We start from the raw sequence: 14,291 nt of genomic DNA, 5'->3' as shown, positions 1-14,291 counted from the left end.
CCCGGGGCCTGGGGGTGCCTCTGGCTCCACCCAGCACCCGTGCTACTTGCGGTGCCAGCCCACTGCTTCTTCTTTCACCTTCAGCCCCATGCCCCTGAACCTCTGAGACTGGCGCCCTCTGATTCCACCCTGCTCTAGGCCTCGCTGGCTCTGTGACCCTCCCTGCCTCTTGTTGCCCCTTCTAGGTACACCTTGCATCACCTCCTAGGTGGCAAGTGGGCTGGGCCTCAGGGACTGGATTGTGACAAACAGCCCTGAGGCCCTGGCAGCACTCTTGAGATGAGGCAAGCCTGGCCTTCACCTTCAAGATCCAGGTCCCACTGCAGGGACCTGCAGGACTGAAGCCCTGGGGGCTGGGGGCTGGGGGTGCTACAGGGGCATTGGCGTCTGGGTGGCCCTGCAGAGGGTGATTGCGGCCCCCGGGCACATGTGGGGGTACTCAGCCTGAGTGGAAAGTGCCTCCCAACTTGGAGCAGAGCCTGCTGGCTGAGGGTAGGTGAGGGTGGGAGAGCTGTCCCCACTCACCCAGCCCACAGACATGCCCACCTCTGCTGCAGAAGGCTGCCCCTAGATCCTAGTCTGGGGTCCTACGTGGGGGTCCCAGGGCAGTTCCATCGGCCTGACAGGCTGGAGTCATCCATGGGGCAAGGGGCAGCTGGCCCGACGGAAGACAGGCTCGGCAGGCAGGAAGATCCAGGTCAACTGCCTCAGCCCTGGAGGTGGGGAGAAGAAGCAAGAAACCCAGGGCGAGGGGCCTGGCCCTCCTTCTCCAGGTTGAACAGTGTCTCCGGGTGCTGAACAGAAGTAAGGGGGCCTAGCGGGATTGGTGCAGAGTTCCCTCCAGGCAGAGAGATCTCCATACCACCTATGTTGGTGTCACTCCTTCCTCCTCCATGCTGTCATCACAAACTCTGTCACTCCAGTCTAGGTGGCCCTGTCCACCCTGCCCAGCACACAGTGCCACCCTCCACACAACACCCATGCTCAGACCCCTCGATGGTTCCCATCACTGCCCCACAGGACCTGCCCTCCTCACTGCCACAGGCCTAAGCCCTCTGACTGCCCCCACCAATCACCTGTGGCCACCACTGACATGTCACCCATGGCCACCTCCTCTCCAAGGTTATTTTTTTTTTTAGAAGTAGCTGAAAAATGCCAATGGTCTTTTTTATTTTTCATGCAGAGAAAGAAAAGTCTTTCCTCAAATTCATATGGAACCACAAGGGACCCCAAATAGCTAAAGCAATCTTGAAAAAGAAGAACAAAGCTGGAGACATCACACTTCCTGATTTAAAAACTTACTACAAAGCTACAGTGATCAAATCAGTGTGGTCCTGGCATAAAGACAGGCATACAGAGCAGTGGAACAGAACGGAGAGCACCGAAATAAACCCTCATGTCTATGGTCCAATGATTTCCAACAAGCGTGCCGAGGCCATTCGATGGGGAAAGCAGTCTTTTCAACGTATGGTGCTGGGACAATTGGACATCCACACGCAAAAGAACGAACTTGAACCCCTACCTCACACCAAATAACTCAAAATGGATCAGAGACCTAAATTGAAGAAGAAACTTAAAATTATAAAACTCTTAGAAGAAAACAGGAGTAAATCTTCCTAAACTTAGATTTGACAATGGCTTCTTAGATTGAACCCGAAAAACACAAGCAACAAAAAGAAAAAAGAGAGAAATTGGACTTCAAAATTAAAAACATTTGCACATCAAAGGACACTATCAACAGAGTGGAAAAAACAACTGACAGAATGGGAGAAAAATGTTTGCAAATCACCTCTGACAAGGGTCTAGTGTCCAGAATACACAAAGAACTCTCACAGCTCCACAACAACCATAATGCAGAACAAGTTGAAGACCAGGCAAAGGACTTGCGACATTCCTCCGAAGACACACAAATGGCCCACAAGCCCATGAGAAGATGCTCAGCATCCCTCGTCACTAGGCAAACACAAACCAAACCACAGTGCGGTACCACCTCACACCCACCGCGGTGGCAGGAATCGAAAAGGCAGGTACTAACAAGCCCCGGCAAGAAGGCGGAGACTGCCGCGGGGCACGTAACAGTGCAGCGGCTGTGGAAACCGGCTGGCAGTCCGTCAGGTTAGCGTTACCGTATGAGCCCACAACTCCACTCCTAAGTAAATTCCCAAAAGAACTGAAAACACATGTTCAAACAAAAGCTGTACGCCGATGTTTGTAGTGGCTCTAATCACAATCGCCAGAAGGTGGAAAGAGCCCAGATGTCCGTCGATGGATGAGTGGGTACACAGAGTATGGTCTGTCCGCACAGTGGGGTAACACTCAGCCCCCAAAAAGGAGTGGAGCTCTGACACTCACTACCCATGGACGAACCTGGAAAATATCGTGCTGAGTGGGAAGCCAGACACACACGGTCACATGTCCTACGATCCAGCTTATATGAAATACCCAGAACAGGCAAATTCATGGAGACAGAAAGCGGATTGGTGGGTGCCTGGGATGGGGACTGACTGCCTAATGGGGACAGGGTTTCCTTGGAGGTGATGCAAATGTGGGAGGTGATGCAAATGGCTGCACAATAACGTGAATGTGTAAATGCCACTAAACTGTCCACTTGAAAAGGGTTTAAATGGGACAGTTTACCACAGCTGAAAACAAAAAGTAGCTGATGAGGCAGAACCCTGTGCAGGGAACCAGTGAGTCACTGGGAGTGCTGGTGAGGTCCCTGGTGGTTAGGGGGATGTGGGGTGCCCAGGGCTGAGCGGAGCTGGGGTGGGGACATTGGGGCTCAGGTCACAGGGCTGAGTCTCTGCCCCTTCACGGGAGGGGCACTATGGTGGGGACTTTCTGTTGAAGATGACAGTCCCTGCAGGTCCAAGGGGCATTCAGGACGGTGATCAGGATGCAGGCCCAGAGGAAAGGGCCATTACTGCCGGGCACCCCAGGGTCCAGGTCACCAGAGTCAACACCCAGGGTCCACAGTGTGGCAGATATGACTGGTGTGGTATCACGTGGCCCTGTGTGGTGGGACGTGTGTGGCAGGCATGCTGTGGCACCCTGTAAGTGGTCTCAGAGTGGGAGGGGCTTTAAGGATCCACGTCCCTCCCTTCCTGCCGCTGTCCTGGCTGTCCTGCGGCCCCTGCTCCCAGGGAGGGCTGCTCCATGGCTGCCCTCCAGCTGGAAGTGGCCCCGCATGGCATCTTCATATCAGGTGACCTCAGGCCAGCTTCCTGGGCTGAGACGGCAGTTCCAGGGCACATAGTTCAGGTTCTAGGTCCATCTTTGGGCTGCCCCTTACCTGGCCAAGCCCGATGGCACAGTGAGCTCAGGAAGGCTTTGCCAGTGGCACCCTTCTGCAGTCCCTTAGCAGGCATCCCAGGGGCTGGACGGCCTGCCCTCCTCCTGCCTGGGGTGCCACAGGTGCAAGCTGTTTACCCAGCAGATGCTGGCGCAGCTGACTCCCAGGGCGCCATCAGCGGGGGGGGGGGGGGATGAGTCCCCAGAACAGCAGGGCACCCCTCCCCCAGGCAGGGCCCTGGCAGGGGGACAGGGTGGGGGGCCCAGGAGGGGTCTCCAGGGCTCAGAGCCCCAAGGCCTGGGTGGCACGGGCTGCCTCTGGGGCAGCCCTCCTCATTGTCCCCTAGTTCCTGCCCACTGGGCTCCCTCTCTAGCCCCCTGCCACTCTGGGCACTGAGGCCTCCTGGTCCGCTCATCTCTGCTGCCTGCCCGGGCTCCCCTCTCTGGTCTTTGTGTGGGTGTCAGGGTCTTTCTGTGCCCCTCTCGGACCCACTGTCTCTCGGGGTCTCTGAGTGTCTGCATCACACGTTCTCTTCAATGTCCACAGCAGCCTTGGACCGGATGCACCTCGGGCTGGCTGCCCTCCAGGGCAGGGAGGGGCTGGCTGTGGACCTTCTGCCAGCAGCTGGTGGAGCACAATGTGGCCTCCCTGCCAAGGGAGCCGCCCAGGCCCAGACAGGAAACGGGGCTGGAAGCTGGGGGTGGGTGGGAGCACTGACGGCCCTTTGGGGCACCCTTGATGTCCCCACCCTAGGAGGAGGCCCCGCCAACAGGCTGCTGGGGAGGGTGCTGGGGGCAGAGCAGAAGGGGGAGCCCAGAGCCTGCCCAGCCTGTGCCTCCTGGCTCTGCCCCCAGCATCCGGTTTCAGGAGTGAGCAGGCCAGAGGCTGGGCAGCCCCTCAGCCAGAAGGAGCAGGAACCTGGGCTTGTGTGAGCCTGGAATCCAACAGCCAACAGAGGCTTTGTTTGTAAGCAGCTCAGCTATTGGCCACATCCTGCTTTCAGCCAACAGGCAGGGGGACACCTGTGATCTTCCCAGTCCCACCGCCCTTGCCCTCCTAGTGACAGCCCTTGCCGTTGCTCTGGTTGCTGATACTGTCCCAACAGGGCCACTCACTGTGGCCCCTACATTCCCTGCCTCCAGGGCCACATGAAAACTGAGTGAGGCCTTCAGAGCCTTCCTGGGGCCAATATACGGACACCTCAGAGGCTTTGGAGCACTGTGGCTACTAAGCTGGGGGTGATCAGAAGGCAGGCCCCAGTAGCCATTTCCCCACCTGGGGAAGACAGCCTCTGTGAACGCCTGGATCCAGCCATGCCTGAAGCCTAGACATCTGCCCATGGGCTCACTCCCTGAGTCAGTCGATTGCCTCTTTTCACATAAGCCAGTTTAAGCTTCTGCTCCCTGCTACCCTGAGTCCTGACTGATTCAACCCACTTGTGTGTGATTTATGCATAGCTGTAGGTGCACGTTTCTGGGAACACTATGTTTCCTGCTCATGGTTGCGTCTTTCTCTGTTAGAGAGGTTTGTGTTCTCTACCAAAAATGTCACTCCATGAATGATGAGGTTGAAAAGCCCCTCGCTTAGGTTTGTCTGTGGCTCCCAGACCATCAGATGGAGCAAAGCTTCCACAAGCGCAGCCCAGGTTCTGTAGTGAGAGCGGGTGTAGCCAACAGGACGCCCCCAGGGGAAGGTGGGCTCTCCTGTGACACGTTTCCTGTGACGTGTCTCCTGGGAAGGCAGCACAGGCCTTTGCTGGAGCTGATGGCGAACTACGGTGAGCACAACCCCCATATTCTCAGTCCACCTGGGACCACCCCTGCTGGGAGCGGCAGAAAGGCCACCTGGGACTTCCCTAGGTGTCTGCTCCAAGTCTGGGGCCGGGGGAGACATGCCCCCTGAATGGACTGCCCACCTCTGTGTTTGCCCCTCCACCAGCTCTCATTTGCCACTTCCTGGTTCCCCACTGCCTCTCAGGAGGGATGTCTGGTTCATGACCAAAGGTGGGTGACCAGGAGGGTGACAGGCTCAGAGGGCAGGTCATGAGAGGCATGGTGGGGGGCTTGGGGACAAAGGATGAGCCATGCCCTGGGAGAGAGAGGGGCTGCTTCCACTGCACAGGGAGAGGGGTCCAGGGATCCTTTAAGGTCTGCTGGCAGCCAGGGGTTATAGCCAGCACCCTCTCCAAGGCCGATGAGGCCCACTCTGCCTGCCATGCTAGCTTCCTGGGGCGGGCATGTTGGCAATGACCTCACTGGCCACACCCACCTGGGGGCCTTGACCCTTCCCTGGGCTTTGAGGTCACCAGCCCCCTTTCCGTTTGGCGCCCACACAGCTCGCTCCCTCACTGTTATGCCAGCGGCTCTACTCCAATGCCACCTCCCCACTGACCACCCCACAGACAGCTGTCCACCCTCTTTCCCCATGTCCCTCAGCAGACCTGTCCCATGTCAGGGCAGATGCATCTCACTGGGCGCTCCCTCGGTGTCTCTGCTGAGAGAAGGACTGGGGGCGGGCCTCCTCACTCTCCTGACCCCGTTTTGTCCCCAAACCCTGCCTCTGGAAGCCTGCGGGATCTAATTAATACTTCTTCTGGATTACCTACATTCTGCACCCTCTCCCTCCCTTCCTTGTCCTGTCCTCTGTCCTCTGGGGCTCCTCCTGTCTCACTTACTGGAAGCAAAGACAGGATGGCCGCTTGGTGGAGAAACAGACAGTGCTCTGCAGGACCAGGATGCCCCCATGGGAACCCCCCCACGTGCCTGAGACCCTTCAAAGTCAGGCCTGGGGCACAGCCCTGCGGGCGCAGGTCCTGGTCATGTGCACAGACTTCCAATAACTCAGGTTTGAAAAGACCTAGTTATCCATCAGACCAATTCCTGCTAAAGAGCAGATGGGTGGTGGGTGGGGGTGGGGGGCACGTGAATTATGCATTTGTGCTCCCCGGGTTTCAGCGAAGTCCTTGGCCCTCAGCCAGGCACCCAGCAGCCTCCTTCATCCTGGGCCCTGTTCCGCCCTGCAGCCGCCCAGCTGAGAGGGAGTGGCTGTGGACTCAGGACCACAGGCTGATCTCTAAGCCACTTATCTCCAGAGGGAGGCTGCGTGGCTAGGAAATCAGAAGCCTGGATTCCTGGCCAACTGGGTAGAACTCTCCTCTCTGGGACAGCAGATCCGCTGAAGGCCTGGATTCACGGCCCAAGGAAGAGGGGTCTGGGCAGCAGGTGGGGGCCCAAAGCTGCAGGAGCCCTGGGCAGAAGAGGTGGGGGGTAGGGAGAGCAGGGTCCCCACAGCATCCTTCAGATCCGTGAGGTCCAAAGGGTGCTGGCTGCAGGCTGGAAGCTCCTTTGGACTCCTGAGAGCTCACCAAGCCCCAGGGTATGTGTCCCCAAGGTCAGAGGGCCCAGCTGCCCGGGAATAGGCCTGGGAATGGGGAGGAGCCTTGGACCCTTCAGCCTGTGCACACCACAGGGGAAGGGGCCCCAGGCTGCATAGAGGATCTGGGAATCTGACCAGAGCCCCTGCTCCTCCCCTCCTGCCTTCCCCTCCACACCCTGCCCATAATAAACATGTAAAGGACCACAGGGCAAGTTCCAGGCCAGGCCCTGCCACACCCTGAAGACCTAGAGATTAGCTGGGGCACCAGGGCTGCACCCAAAAGCTTTGGATGGTTGGGGTGAACAGTGGTCCAGTGTCCTGGTGTGTGGCCTTGTCCTGCAGCCCTGGTGTACACGGGGGTGAGCCTGACCAGGATGGCTTTGGGGACAGGCATGTAGCCTGGTGCCTGCCATGGCCCTTGGGTGGACGTGCAGGACCCAGGATGGCAGGGTGGGGGACACTGGACCCAGGATGGAAGGGTGGGGTCCTGAGTGTCCCCCAGGCCTCCTGCCATCCCCACAGCTGCATGGAGATCACAGAGACCGCTCTCCCCCCACTTCCTTTTGCTCTGCCTCCACCCCATTCACATTTTCCCGCTTCTCCTTTCTGCTTCCTCCTCCTTCCCCTCCTTCCTCACCCTTTTCTCCCAGAACATGATGGCCTGTGGTTTAAGGAGCAGAGGAGCCTGCAGGTTCGGGGCGGGGGCCATGGGAACTGCCAGTGGTTTTAAGCAGGAGTGAGGCAGTTGACCTTGCCTTACTCAGCTTATCAAGGTGGACCTCCCAGCTGAGGTGGGGCCTGTGCTGTCCCAACAGAGGTCAGAGCCCACATGCGGTGAGGGGGTGGGGTGTTGTGATCATGGGAGCTTGGTTACCTGGGGGTAGTTTGTGTGTGTGTGTGCTTCTACATATGTATGTTCCCTAGCTCTGTCCACTGGCAGGGACTAGAGGTAATGACACCCTGGTAGCAGTGAGCACCCCCAGAGCCTGGCTCCTGGCTCCTAAACACCCTCCCCCGCTGAATGGAACCAGAGCTCCTTGGAGAAACGGCTGAATTCGGGTTGGGACAGGGAGGGCCTAAGAAGAGCCTGGAGCATCCTGTGCCAGGAATCGAGGAAGGGCTCCAACAATGATGGAACATGTTTGTGTGCTGGAAGAAAGGACCAGTGGGGTGGGAGGAGGGAGGCAGGGGTTCAGCCATCGCCTGGGTGGGAAGATATGGGCTCCATGCTGGAGTGGAGGGCCACCCGAGACACACACTCACAGGAAACAGGTTGGGCACAGAGGAAGTGACAGCCCCTTGAGATTGTGGCCCTGTGTAAGGGGACAGGTATGCTGCTGGCAGGCTCTTCAGTCTCTGTTAGCCAAGCGGTGCAGGCCTGGAGAAGTGGCCTGGGTTTGGTCTGGAAAGGGCAGCACAGGGAGGGTGGGGGCCAGGGACTGACGTGGTTGGAGGGGGCCGCAGGCCCTTGTAAAGTAGATGGGGGCGGGATTATTGTTGGAACTGGGAGCCAGAAGTCAGCTGGAAAGACAAAGACGGGAGGTGGTGGGTGGAAGGCTCATTCTGCTGACACCCAAGGTTTCTGTGCACGGGAATACTGCAGGCTGCAAATGACAGACCCCTCTTCACCTCCCCCTTGCCCACCTGGGGTGTCAATCCTCAGGTGCCCCGCTGACTTGTCGGCCGCATTTGCAGGGGTTGGCCATCTCTCCCTCCTGACTATCTGCCCCGTGGTCACATCACACCTCCCTGCCCTGGTGGCCATTCCCCACAGGACCACCAGAGGCCACACTGGCCACACCTGCCCGAGTTCACACGAGCCTCCGGAGCACCTCGGAGGACTGGCCGTGTCGGCGGGGCAGGGGGGTCCACTCTGCGGGCAGGCAGAAGGCCGGCGTCCTGGAGGCCGAGCTCGTCCAGAGCGGGCCCCGCTGGGCCGTCGCCTTAGACGGAGGAATCGGTCATCTCCTCGGAACCCACAAGCCTGAGGGTCAGCCAGGGCTAGGGCGTGGGCGTGTGTTGGGCGAAGATGCCAATGCGGGGTACCGGGCGTAGATGCGGCGTGTGGTATGCGTGTGTGGGCGCGGGTTCGGGGCGCCGGTGCGGGGCGGGGAGGGTCCTGGCTCCCGCCCTGAGGCCTCCACCCACGTCTGCCTGCCTGGGAACCGAGCCGGTCGGCAGTGGGCAGGCGCATGCCAGCGCGAGGCCCAATCCCTGGGGCGCGGAGCTCCGTGCAGGCGACGGGCGGACCAGGTTTGGTGGGCTCCAGAGGCTGGTCCCCGAGTGCGCGGTGCGGCCCCTTTAAGTGTCTCGCGCACGCGCGCGGAGCAGGCGCAGGGAGGAAGCGCGCGCCGGGGCCGCGGCCGGGCCGTGCGTGCGCGCGGCGTGCGCGGTGACGCGGCCGTGGGGTTTCCCGAGGCTGCGGGCAGGGGCCGCCGCGCCCATCCCGATGGCTGGAGGCGTCTGAGGGCGGACGGAGGCGGCGGCGGCGGGCGCGGGCGCGGAGTGGAGCAGCCGCCGCGGGACCGGACCGAGCCTCGCCGGCGCACCTGCCGCAGCGCCCGCGGAGCGGCCCGAGCGCGACCACCTCCCGGAGCGGCGGCCGAGGCGGCTGAGGCTACGGGGTCGGGCGCGTCAGGCAGGACGAACGCCGAGGTGAGCGCGGCGGCCCTTGCCCTACCCCCGCCCCGCTGTCCGGACCCCGGCCCTGCTCCCGCCTCGCGGCCCCTGCCCGCGGCCCCCGCCGGGGTCGCCCTCCCGGGCCGCCCCGCCCCCACCCCGGCGCCGGGCCGCGTCTTCCTGCCCCGCCCGGGTGGGGTCCGCGGGGCGGGGACGCTGCGGGCGTCGGCCGGGGTTCGGGTCCGGGCAGAGGTCCGTGGTCCAGCGTCTCAGGTCCGGGGTTCGGGGTTTGGGCTCCGGGGCCGGGGCCTGGGGTCCGGGGTTCAGCCTCCGGGGCCGGGGCCTGGGGTCCGGGGTCCACGCTTGCCGTCCGAGTAATGCGCTCCGCGGTCAGCGTTTTGGGTCCCAGGTTGGGGTCCTGGTCGGGGGTCGGGGATCTGGGTCGGGGTCTGCGGTCCGTGTCCCGGGCCCGGGGTCGGGGTCCGGGATCTTGAATGCTGAGTCGGGGTCTGGGCCCGTGTCCTGGGTTGGGGCCCGAGGTTCCGAGCCTCGGGTCAGGACCCGGCCCGGCCTCCCCGGGCTGTGCGCGGGGCCGGGGTCTGCAGGCCGGCGCCCCTCCCCTCCCCTCCGCGCAGCGGGCCGGCGGGGCCGCGAGAACAAAGGCAGCGCGGGTTCTGCAGTGGGTGTGGGTGCTCGTCCTTTGCTCGGGAGGACGTCGTGTTTTAGGTGCCCCTTTTCTGGCGACTTTGAAGTTAGGGTTTGGTAACGACACGAGGAAGAAGGGGGGCGATGAAATGAGGAAGCGGGGGCCGGGCCCCGGGGGCCGGCCGGTGGGCACTGGGGTTGGTTTAAGGCAGACACAGAAAACTGCTGGGAGGATCAAAACAACGATTCTGGGCTATTTTCGTTTTTATCGAAAAGTAAGAGGCAGCCCCATCGCGAGCCTTTTCTCGTTTTCTCACTCGCGCGGTGCGGGTCCTGCGTGGGGGCAAGTGGACGGGGAGGTGGACTAGGAAGCGCCCGAGGGTGAGGCCGGGCCGGGGTCCCCGCGCCCCCCGAGCCCCAATGAATGGCTCGGAGTCCAGGCCCGGCGACAAGATGGCGCGTCCGCCGCCGCCGCCTTTGTCAGCGCCGCGCGCTCCCCGACCCTCTCCTGCGCCCCGACGGTGTTCTGGGCTCGGTGCACGTTATTTAGAAGGACCAGGATGGGGAAGAGGGAGGAAACAACACGAGAGCTGGGTGTCCTCCTTCGGCCCTTGCGGGCTTTTCGGTGGCAGCGGGGGAGGGTGGGGGAGGAGTTGCGCTGCACATTCCACCCGGTGGTGCGGAGCCATTGGACTTGTGAAAATCCTCCTATGTTTTCCCTTCCGAATTGATAGTTGATTCAAGATGTATTCACACATTTCCAATGTTCTTTACATTGCACAGCACGCGAAAGTGGCATTATCCCCACCTGCCTGATTCCTCTTTATGGCAGCTTCTCAGTCAGCGTTGAGATTGATTTCCTGAAGGAAAGCAGCCATGCAGGAGTTTTTACCTTGGGGAGCGAGTTGCTGGACACTGGCAGTTAAAGGTGCATTACTGTGTTTGTGCAGAAACAGAGACATGCTAACCTGTGGTTTTGGTTTGGGGAGTATGGCGGTTTTTCTGCATTTTCATTTTGCTGCCTATCTGATAGCAAAGTGATCTCAAATATTTGATGATTAAGAGTCACTTATGAGTGATTGTTAGCTAAGAAAATGTGCAGGTTATTTTTTATAATAAGTAAATCAATGGAAGTGTGAGCTTTGTGGGAAGTTCCTTTCAACTCTAGGTACTGGATTAAGTCTTGAGAGCATTATCAGTGCTGATATTTCTCTATGACTTCTTTGTTTTCTAGTTTGAAGCTGTAGACTTTTTTTTTTGCGGGAGGTGGAGGGTTCTTTATTTGAAAGTAACATTTTTGCATTCTATTGAGATAGGGTCTATTTTGGATTCTTCCGGAAGGTATATATTGCAAAAAGAAAGTAAACAGGCACTTCCTTTTTTCCTTCCTTATGAATACTGGGTGTGTAGCTGGGGGCAGAGCTGGTGCCACCAACGTGGAACTAGGTCTGAGCGCCTCGGCACAGCAGAACCGGGTGATAGCTTTTGGCTTGAGCGGACTCTTAACAGTTAGGGCTGCCCAGAAGTGGGTGGAATGGAAGGGTGGGAGGCTCTGCTGTCGGGACCCTGTGGGGGGAGATTCCCGGCTGCTGTGTGTGTGAGGCGGGGTTGCCAGGCCGCGGTCCTTCCTGAGACCCTGCCTGCTGTTAGGTGCTTCTGGTTTCCCAGGCGCTGGAAGTGCTACGAGTTTTCTTAGGCGAGAGTTTAGGAAGCAAAGTTAAGTTTTATGATCGTGGCCTGTGGCTCTGTCCCTTGCTCAGGGGCCAGTGTAAGGGCTGCATTTCATCTGCTGGAATGGTTCAGGAGCGCGCTTATACAGGAAATGGTCCACCGTGCAGTTTTGACTCTGAATTGACACTTTTTAAAAATAAGTTTCAGTTGTGCAAAACAACATAGTGATTAGACATTTACACACCTTGCTAAGTGATCACCCCAATGAGTCTACTACTCATCTGACACCTCACACGGCTATTACAATGTCATTGACCATATTCCCTGTACCTTATATCCTGTGACTGTATAGTTTTTAAATTACAATTGACATTCAAGAGGATCTTGTATTAGTTTCAGGTGTACAGTGTAGTGGTTAGGCATTTATATAATTTATGAGGTGATCGCCCCGATAAGTCTGTAATACCCATCAGACACTATTCCTAGTTTTTACAACAGTATTGGCTGTATTTGAATTGACACCTTAACTGAACACACCCACCAGACAAAAAAGCAATTCCTCTTGTACGCTGTCTGACAGCAGATAAGTATTAAACAGAATGTCCTTTAATGATGCCTTAAAGAGTTCTCTTTGTTTGACATCTTGACTGACTTCTGATTTGGGGGGTTAGGAGTAAATTTCCTCAGATTTAATTTTAATCTCAAAAGATTAAAAAGACTGCGAAAAGGCTGCAGAATAATGTATTATCTTGTTTTAATGAGTAAAACCTCTTTTCAAGAAAAACTTTTTCATGCCTATTGACTTTGATTTCTGTTATCTACTGGTTTGATTGGAAAAGTTATATTTCTACAAATAGCTTTGAGAAAGGTCTTTAGGATGTCTGTAGATTTACTTAACCATCAGCTGGCTTTTTAGTTAATACTTGAATAAATGACATTGATTTTATTTTAGATATGCAGTATTGGCATTTATTATAGTTTCTTCATTAGATTGTTTTTTCTCTGCCCAAAATATTTGGCTTATGTTGGTCTCTAAATTGGATTAAATTCTTACTGTGTACTGGACTTTGGCTTTTAGCATTAGTGGATTTGGTAATAGATAGTCTCAATTTTATTATCTGGGCTTGACCATATGGCATGCCGTATTATTTTGAAACCCCTATTTAGCATAAGTCTAGTAAGGCATCGAACAACGAATTTTAGAATTTTTTAATCGTGGTGTAAATTCTGATTTCAGGTTTGTATTCAGTGATCAGAGTAGTTAGAGAAATTAAGTAGTTAAGTGTTTCGCTTGGTGAACATAGAATGAGGGGTTACAAACAAATTTAAATGGAAACTGGATCAGAGAAGTAATTAACAAAATTGAATGTGCGACATTATTGGAAGAAGAACAGTCGAAATATTTGTGGAGAATGTGTACATATTGAATAATGAAACATCACATTGACTGTTCTGGAGAAGGAATGGAGCACTTCTTTTGAAAGCTGCAGATTTGTTCCAGAACTCTCGTTTAAGAAATAGAGGCAGTCTGTAGGCATTTGAATTGGTCGTGGACTCGTGCAGCGAGCGCTAAGAGCTTTTCAGACCTTTCAGCCCTCTTCTTGTGTGGCGTCTCCCGGCGGGAGTCACAGGGTCGATGCAAATGCCTGCTGGCTTCCAGTGATAGAAAAGCTTCCTGTTTGCTAGAACAATGTTGTTTTCTCCTCCTCCTCCTCCTCCTCCTCCTCCTCCTTCTTCTTCTTCTTCTTCTTCTTCTTCTTCTAAAAAGACTTAGGTGAGTATTTCCTTGGTTGACTTATTAAATTAAAATTCTGGGGAAAAGCCATTTCTAAAAAACGGAATGATTTTAAAGACCAAGTCAAGATTATCTAAGGTGATTGCTAAGAGATTATTCAGTTACACCTACATTGCCTTTGCTAAAAGGTTACTGTGATTTAAGAGTTAGCTGCCCCAACCTTAGTAATGCATTTTATCAGGGAGGAAAACGCTGTGTGTTTGCTGTCTGCCTTGCCCGGTCTGGCGTAGTAAAGGGCACTGGTTGAACATACCCTGGTTTACCTGTGCGTAACTGTGTTTCCTGACTCAGTCCTGTGACAATTATAAAATTTATTCCCAATGAGGATTACAGATTTTCTAAACTAACCAGTCCATGTGTTGTATTTATAAAGCTTTAAAAAAATTCTGGACGCTTTCTATAATAATTAGCCAAGAGAGTGTTAAAGCCTCTACGGTAGGTTTCCAAAAAATTGTCGGAGGAGCTTGAAACACTTCCTGAATTCTTGGGATGGAGAGAGATGAACTCCCGCGTGGCGTTAGGGCCCGGCTGGCTCTGAACCTTGACTTGCGGGTTGGGATGTGCTCGTGAGTTTCCTCACCTGTCAGGCCCGCGGAGCAGAACCTCCTTCTCGGGGCTCGGGCTTCCCGCGGGTTCACGCTTGCGTGAAGCTCTGAGATGCGCCCTGCCCTCAGTGCTCTGGCAGGAGTCACCGTCCTGTGTTCTGTGCCTGGGGCCTCGCTTTGCAAACACCTCTTGAACTGTGATAAAGTCAAATCGTGTTACAAGGCGACAGCCCACGGAGAGACTTGTTTCTTTTTTCCTTGTTGTTCCAGAGGAATGTTTAGGGTGTGGAATGTACATGACAGCTGTGGTTGTGCGTCCCACCCCATCACTAATTTGCTACCACTTTCT

The 14,291-nt window shown here is 56.2% G+C and overlaps 1 protein-coding gene across 6 annotated transcripts in view; it reads left to right on the top strand.

Annotated features, from left to right (window-relative positions):
- Positions 1-8,345: 8,345 nt before the first annotated feature.
- The window catches only part of GNB1 (G protein subunit beta 1), a 69,322-nt gene continuing 63,376 nt past the window's right edge, over positions 8,346-14,291 (top strand). Inside the window, exon 1 of one of the 6 annotated variants that reach the window (XM_074334273.2) lies at positions 8,346-8,657. The gene's annotated coding sequence lies outside the window, so the exon portion shown is untranslated. Of the gene's footprint in view, positions 8,658-9,048; positions 9,323-9,482; positions 9,560-9,951; positions 10,207-14,291 lie in introns of those variants that run through there. The other 5 variants (XM_074334270.2, XM_074334271.2, XM_074334274.2 and 2 more) reach the window with 5 other exon arrangements.

The sequence above is a fragment of the Rhinolophus sinicus genome, chromosome 14 (assembly GCF_057876585.1).
Source record: "Rhinolophus sinicus isolate RSI-liver-muscle chromosome 14, RSI-T2T, whole genome shotgun sequence".
Taxonomy (NCBI): domain Eukaryota; kingdom Metazoa; phylum Chordata; class Mammalia; order Chiroptera; family Rhinolophidae; genus Rhinolophus; species Rhinolophus sinicus.
This window is presented reverse-complemented; position numbering and strand designations above follow the sequence as displayed.